This window comes from Triturus cristatus, chromosome 1_1 (assembly GCF_964204655.1).
Source record: "Triturus cristatus chromosome 1_1, aTriCri1.1, whole genome shotgun sequence".
Taxonomy (NCBI): domain Eukaryota; kingdom Metazoa; phylum Chordata; class Amphibia; order Caudata; family Salamandridae; genus Triturus; species Triturus cristatus.
In genome coordinates this window covers 898,245,376-898,253,080 of record NC_140579.1, presented here as the reverse complement: position 1 = coordinate 898,253,080, position 7,705 = coordinate 898,245,376, and positions in this window count along the sequence as shown.

The following is a 7,705-nucleotide window of genomic DNA, read 5'->3' as shown; positions in this document are numbered from 1 at the left end:
TAACCCGGTTGCCCGGTTTCCAACAGATACGTTTTGGAAATAGATGGGAGGGAGACAGAAAGACAGAAAATGAGAGAGAGAGAGAGAGAGAGAGAGAGAGAGAGCGCGCGCCAGGGACATCAGCAAAAAGCAGGGTAGAGCCCACATGCCTAACGCAGGCGTGTGCTGTATTTATATGTATATAGCACCTACATAGCTCTGGAAGCACAAAAACGCTTTTTAGATCTGCACTGACCCTCATATAGAGCTATCTGAGACTAAACACCATACCATATCGCATCATATCTAGCATACCACACTCCGACATGTTCTGACGTTGGCATACCATACAGTGACGTAACATAACATAAACAGAGACTTGTATAACATGCCATAGTATGACATGCCAAATTAACACTATAACTTGATGTGACATAACATGGCGGCATAGTACAGCTTCCCCGTACAACATGGCATACGTGACATGATCGTCTGACATGACATTGCATTCTGTTTTTGGGCAGACGTGTTGCCTCGCCAAGTGTGCATGTTTGGGCTTAATGTTAAAAATCCTAACAGTGAATGTTGTTCTGGTGCACCGGGTACTTACCCTAGCTATGCTACCATCTACGTCATCATATCATAGCAGCAAATCTATTTTACGCCTTTGGCTGGTGTTACTGCACAGATAGTGGTTTCAAAATACATAATTCACGGAAGCTGTCTTACTCAGCAGGGGGAGGCTGCACGAGCGCCATAGGTTGCTCTTCACAAACAGGACATCACCTACCATACAGAGCACAGAAGCTGTTTCACAGCGACACTGAGCGCTACACGAATATATAAATATGCAAGAGCAGTAAAACGCGCATAATTCCCCTGAAAAAATGTATTTTAACTAATGTTTTCTTGAGAAATCCACCCGTATTTCATATGTAATTATTTCACGTATAAAAAAAAAAATACGCAAGTGGAACGCGTGTTAGGGTCCATTAATGCCGTTTCGGGGTTCAGGTGACAGGTATATGTCACGTGTCCTTCTTCCGTGTGGTTTATGTCCTTGGCGCCTGTATGTATCATATTGATTATGTAAATATGAACCATCTAAAATGAATTGCTCATGACGTCAGATCAGGCTTTCGTAATACTGCGCTTTGCATAGCTCTACGGCACTCTTGGACGTGTATCTAACCTGTTTCACCAGACAAAAATGCTAATTAAAATAAGACGTTTGTATCGCTCCACCCGGGTACACATCGTTAGCATTCGGAACAATAGCAAAGTGGGTAATGCGCTTGCTGCTGGCCTCTTCGTGTAACCTAACAGTGGAAACATCATCTAGTATCAAAGCGCTGCGGGAATTTTCTGTGTAGGTTTTTTTTAGACATGACCAAACACATATTTTAATTATATCATAATATTAAACAAATCTATCAGTTTTGGAACCCAGGAGCAAAGCTGGAACAAGCATTTGAAATGCAATAGGTCTCGCATTTACGCGAGTTTGATCTATTGGCATTGTAAATGACAATGCCTTTTATTTATATTTTGGTTTTTAAAGCATAAATAAAAGGCATTGTCATTTACAATGCTAATAGCTTAAACTCTCACAAAAGCGAGATCTATTGCATTGCAAATGCTTGTTTAAAGATACAAGCGGGTAACAGCTGTAACATCCTGGGCACTTGGCAACGTGCACTGGTTAGATGTGAGGTACCGACTCCTGGTGTACACTCAGTGACTCCAAATGACAATCATGACACATGGGAGATTACACAGCATCAGAGAGCCTTCCAGAATGTTGATTCCTAAAGAACAATGCAAACCACATTTTGTTCCATCACAGTTTAGGACATCTTTGAAACAAAACTCATTATCCAAACCTGAAGAGCTACCTTAAATTTCCTGAACTGTAGCAAATACTTCAGCAACTCCTGAAAACCCGAGCGTTTGTGCATCAACAGTATAGGCCTCATTTACTATATTTTGATGCACAGCAGTGTAGCAAGACTTTCTGATGCGCTGCGTCAAAATGAAAGGGCAGGAATCCACCATACCTACAAGATAAGGCACATTACTGCCCTTCTTCCCTGCACCGGTGCACAAGCAGCCGTTCAATATGGCAGACACCCTAGCCCATGGTGCAAGGGTGCCTGCGTTGCAGGGATGGTTGTTGTTGTATAAAAACAATCATTAATGGAGTTTTGCTCCTTCTATGTGTGCAGCAGAATGCCGCACACATAGAAAGAGCAAACAAGCATTGGCATAGCCAATAGGTCTCGCCTTTGGGACCTTATAAGTGTTTAGCTATGCAACAGTTGCATAACTAAATACTTATAAGGTCCCAAAAGCGAGACCTATTGGCTATGCAAAGTGAAAGTAATCGCGGTAAAACGCGGCGCGCGCGCCCGCGCACATGCACTGTAGCTCTATGCTGGCCTGGTAGCACTTTTTGGAGCCCTCTCAATAAGTCTCGCCAGACCAGCGCATGCGCTGGGTCAGGCGAGATCTAAAAACGAGGAGAAATAAAAGTATTTTACCTCTTGCACCACTCCTATGATGCATCCCCGGTTTACGACACTTTGTAAATCTGGGAATGTTTCATGGATGTTGCGTGGAAACACCCACGGAACGCAGAGTAAGGTGTGAAAGGGGCCCATATTTACAAGGCCATGAAAAGTCATGCAGGCTGACTATATGTGGCCTTGTAAATATAGGCAGACACACTGGCTGCTGGTGCCTCAAAAAAAGTGACGCACGACTGGCACAATCGGCTTATAAATAAGCCCCTATGGGTTTAGGGTCATACACCAGCACCCATAAGTGCCAGCCTTCAGACTTTCACTATTGTGTTCTTGTGTAGCTGTTCTTTGTTTGTGAAGCATGCTGGGCGTTTGTCTGTATCTGAAAGTTTCTCTTTATTGATTGTGTTTAGGGATTAGTCCTTGGTGTGGTGTGCTGTTTGGATGTTTAATTTTTGGTTGTGCTCCACAGCTTGTTAGTGGTTTTGGTGTTTACATATGAAGACAGTACTGATAGCCAACCTTGTTAAGTTTGTAGTGGTGGAGGTTCATTCATGTTGTGGTTTTGTTTCAGAGGTGGATGTGGGAGTTCATTGATCAGTATCTCTAGAGTTGCTCTTAACCTCAGATTGTGGAGCTTGAAGCGCCTTTTGTTGGTTTCTGCTCTGTGTTTTCCTTACTGTGTGTTCCTTACTAGGCGTTGGTTTCATCTGGGGTGTCCTTACTACGGTTGTGTATTTTTTTCTTCTCTGATCCCTTAGTAAAACTTGGCTTAAATGGTGGGTAGAGGTGCCCGTGTCTGCCAGAGATCCTGTGCCATTTCCCGACTCTATATCTTACCTGGTCCTAGTTGTCTCAGCCTCCTAATTTTTGTGTAGAGCATGGTAGTAATAAGAGAGAAGTTGTAGGTAGGGCTGGACCTGGTCTTCTCTGTTTTCTTTCCTCACATATTGAGTGATTTGCTTTCGTCTTCTTGACAGCATGTAGATGCCCTTAATTCTTTTTAAACTTTATTGGTTGTTTTATCGGTTTTATTATGAATGCTGACATTTGTATCACATGGTACATCCATATGCTATAAACATTAAGGTAGATGATATTGTTCTGGGTGGGGTAACTCCGAGTAGATGGTAATATTGTTCATGGTAGAGGTAGCTTCAAGTAGACGATAATATTGTTCTGGGCGGGGTAGCTCCGAGTAGACGGTATTATTGTTCTGGGTGGGGTAGCTCCGAGTAGATGGTATTATTGTTCTGGGTGGCGTAGCTCTGAGTAGACGATAATATGGTGCTGGGTGGGGTAGCTCTGAGTAGATGGTAATATTGTGCTGGGTGGGGGTAGCTCCGAGTAGATGGTCATTTTGTCCTAGGTGGGGTTAGCTCCAAGTAGATGGTCATAGTGTGCTGGGTGGGGGTAGCTCCGAGTAGATGGTAATATTGTGCTGGGTGGGGTTAGCTCCGAGTCGATGGTAATATTGTTCTGGGTAGAGGTAGCTTCAAGTAGACGATAATATTGTTCTGAGTGGGGGAAGCTCTGAGTAGATGGTAATATTGTTCTGGGTAGAGGTAGCTTCAAGTAGACGATAATATTGTTCTGAGTGGGGGAAGCTCTGAGTAGATGGTAATATTGTTCTGGGTGGGGTAGCTACGAGTAGATGGTAATATTGTTCTGGGTGGGTTTAGCTCTGAGTAGATTGTAATATTGTTCTGGGTGGGGTAGCTCTGAGTAGAGGTAATATTGTTCTGGGTGGAATAGCTCAGAGTAGATGGTAATATTGTTCAGGGTGGGGGTAGCTCTGAGTAGATGGTAATATTGTTCCGGGTGGGGTAGCTCCGAGTAGGTGGTAATATTGTGCTGGGTGGGGGTAGCTCCGAGTAGATGGTGATATTGTTCCGGGTGGGGGGAGCTCAGAGTAGACGGTAATATTGTGCCTGGTTGGAGTAGCTCCGAGTAGGTGGTCATATTGTTCCGGGTGGGGGGAGCTCCGAGTAGATGGTATTATTGTTCTATGTGGTGGTAGCTCCGAGTAGATGGTAATATTGTGCTGTTTGGGGGTAGCTCCCAGCAGATGGTAATATTGTTCTGGGTGGGGTAGCTCCGAGTAGATGGAAATGTTGTTCTGGGTGGGAATAGCTCCAAGGAGATGGTCATATTGTTCTGGGTGGGGGTAGCTCCATGTAGATGGTCATATTGGTGTGGGTGGGGTTAGCTCCGAGTAGATGGTCATATTGTGGTGGGTGGGGTAGCTCCGAGTAGATGGTCATATTGTGCTGGTTGGGGTGGCTCCGAGTAGATGATAATACTGTGCTGGATGGGCGGAGCTCCGAGTAGACGGTAACATTGTTGTAGGTGGGGGTATTTCCGAATAGATGGTCATATTGTTCCGGGTGAGGGGAGCTTCGAGTAGACGGTTATATTAGGCTGGATTGGAGTAGCTCCGAGTAGATGGCCATAATGATCCGGGTGGGGAGAGCTCCTAGTAGATGGTAATATTGTTCTATGTGGGGGTAGCTTTGAGTAGATGGTGATATTGTTCTGGGTGCGGTAGCTCCGAGTAGACAGTAATACTGTTCTGGGGGGGGGGGGTAAGTCTGAGTAGACGGTAATATTGTGCTGGGTGCGGGTAGCTCAGAGTAGACGGTAATATTATTCTGGGTGGGGTAGGTCAGAGTAGATGGTCATATTGTTCTGGGTGGGGTAGCTTCGAGTAGACGGTCATATTGTGCTGGTTGGGGGTAGCTCCGAGTAGATGGTCATATTGTTCTGGGTGGGGTACCTCCGAGTAGACGGTCATATTGTACTGGGTGGGGGTAGCTCAGAGTAGATGGTCATATTGTTCTGGGTGGGGTAGCTCCGAGAAGATGGTAATATTGTTCTGGGTGGGGTAGCTCCGAGTAGATGGTAATATTGTTCTGGGTGGGGGTAGCTCCGAGTAGATGGTCATATTATTCTGCATGGGGCAAACTCTGAGTAGACAGTAATATTGTTCTGGGTGGGGTAGCTCCGAGTAGACGGTAATAATGTTCTGGGTGGGGGTAGCTCTGAGTAGACGGTAATATTGTGCTGGGTGGGGGTATCTCAGAGTAGATGGTCACATTGTTCTGGGTGGGGTTAGCTCAGAGTGGATGTTCATACTGTTCAGGGTAGGGGTAGCTCCGAGTAGATGGTCATATTGTTCTGGGTGGGGTAGCTCCGATTAGATGGTAATATTGTGCTGGGTGGGGGTAGCCCCGAGTAGATGGTAATATTGTGCTGGGTGGGAGTAGCTCCAAGTAGATGGTCATATTGTTCTGGGTGGGGTAGCTCCGAGTAGACAGTAATATTGTTCTGGGTGGGGTAGCTCCGAGTAGACGGTCATATTGTGCTGGTTGGGGGTAGCTCCGAGTAGATGGTCATATTGTTCTGGATTGGGTTGCTCTGAGTAGATGGTCATATTGTGCTGGGTGGGGGTAGCTCCGAGTAGATGGTCATATTGTTCTGGGTGGGGTAGATCCGAGTAGACAATAATATTGTTCTGGGAGGGGTTTTCTCCGAGTACATGGTAATATTGTTCTGGGTGGGGTAGCTCCAAGTAGATGGTAATATTGTTCTGGGTTGGGTAGCTCCGAGTAGATGGTAATATTGTTCTGGGTGGGGTAGCTCCAAGTAGATGGTAATATTGTTCTGGGTTGGGTAGCTCCGAGTAGATGGTAATATTGTTCTGGGTGGGGGTAGCTCCAAGTAGATGGTGATATTGTTCTGAGTGGGGTAGCTCCGAGTAGATGGTGATTTTGTTCTATGTGGGGTTAGCTCCGAGTAGATGGTAATATTGTGCTGGGTGGGGGTAGCTCCAAGCAGATGGTAATATTGTTCTGGGTGGGGTAGCTCCGAGTAGATGGTAATATTGTTCTGGGTGGAGGTAGCTCCGAGTAGATGGTGATATTGTTCTGGGTGGGGTTAGCTCCATGTAGATGGTCATATTGTTCTGGGTGGGGCTAGCTCCGAGTAGACAGTAATATTGTGGTGGGTGGGGTAACTCCAAGTAGATAGTTATATTGTACTGGGTGGGGTAGCTCCGAGTAGATGGTAATATTGTGCTGGGTGGGGGGAGCTCCAAGTAGATGGTAATATTATTGTGGGTGGGGGTAGTTCCGAGTAGATGGTCATATTGTTCCGGGTGGGGGGAGATCCGAGTAGACGGTAATATTGTGCTGGGTTGGAGTAGCTCCAAGTAGATGGTCATATTGTTCCGGGTGGGGGGAGGTCCGAGTAGATGGAAATATTGTTCTATGTGGGGGTAGCTCCGAGTAGATGGTAATATTGTACTGGGTGAGGGTAGATCCAAGTAGATGGTAATATTGTTCTGGGTTGGGTAGCTCCGAGTAGATGGTAGTATTGTTCTGGGTGGTGGTAGCTCCGAGTAGATAGTCATATTATTCTGGGTGGGGGTAGCTCCGAGTAGATGGTCATATTGTTCTTGGTGGGGTTAGCTCCGAGTAGATGGTCATACTGTTCTGGGTGGGGGTAGCTCCAAGTAGATGGTCATATTGTTCTGGGTGGGGTAGCTCCGAGTAGACAGTAATATTGTTCTGGGCGGGGTAGCTCCGAGTAGACGGTAATATTGTTCTGGGTGGGGGTAGCTCTGAGTAGACGGTAATATTGTTCTGGGAGGGGTAGGTCCGAGTAGATGGTCATATTGTTCTGGGTGGGGTAGCTCCGAGTAGACGGTCATATTGTGCTGGTTGGGGGTAGCTCCGAGTAGATGGTCATATTGTTCTGGATTGGGTTGCTCCGAGTAGACGGTCATATTGTGCTGGGTGGGGGTAGCTCCGAGTAGATGGTCATATTGTTCTGGGTGGGGTAGCTCCGAGTAGACAATAATATTGTTCTGGGAGGGGTTTTCTCCGAGTACATGGTAATATTGTTCTGGGTGGGGTAGCTCCAAGTAGATGGTAATATTGTTCTGGGTTGGGTAGCTCCGAGTAGATGGTAATATTGTTCTGGGTTGGGTAGCTCCGAGTAGATGGTAATATTGTTCTGGGTGGGGGTACCTCCAAGTAGATGGTGATATTGTTCTGAGTGGGGTAGCTCCGAGTGGATGGTGATTTTGTTTTATGTGGGGTTAGCTCCGAGTAGATGGTAATATTGTGCTGGGTGGGGGTAGCTCCGAGCAGATGGTAATATTGTTCTGGGTGGGGTAGCTCCGAGTAGATGGTCATATTGTT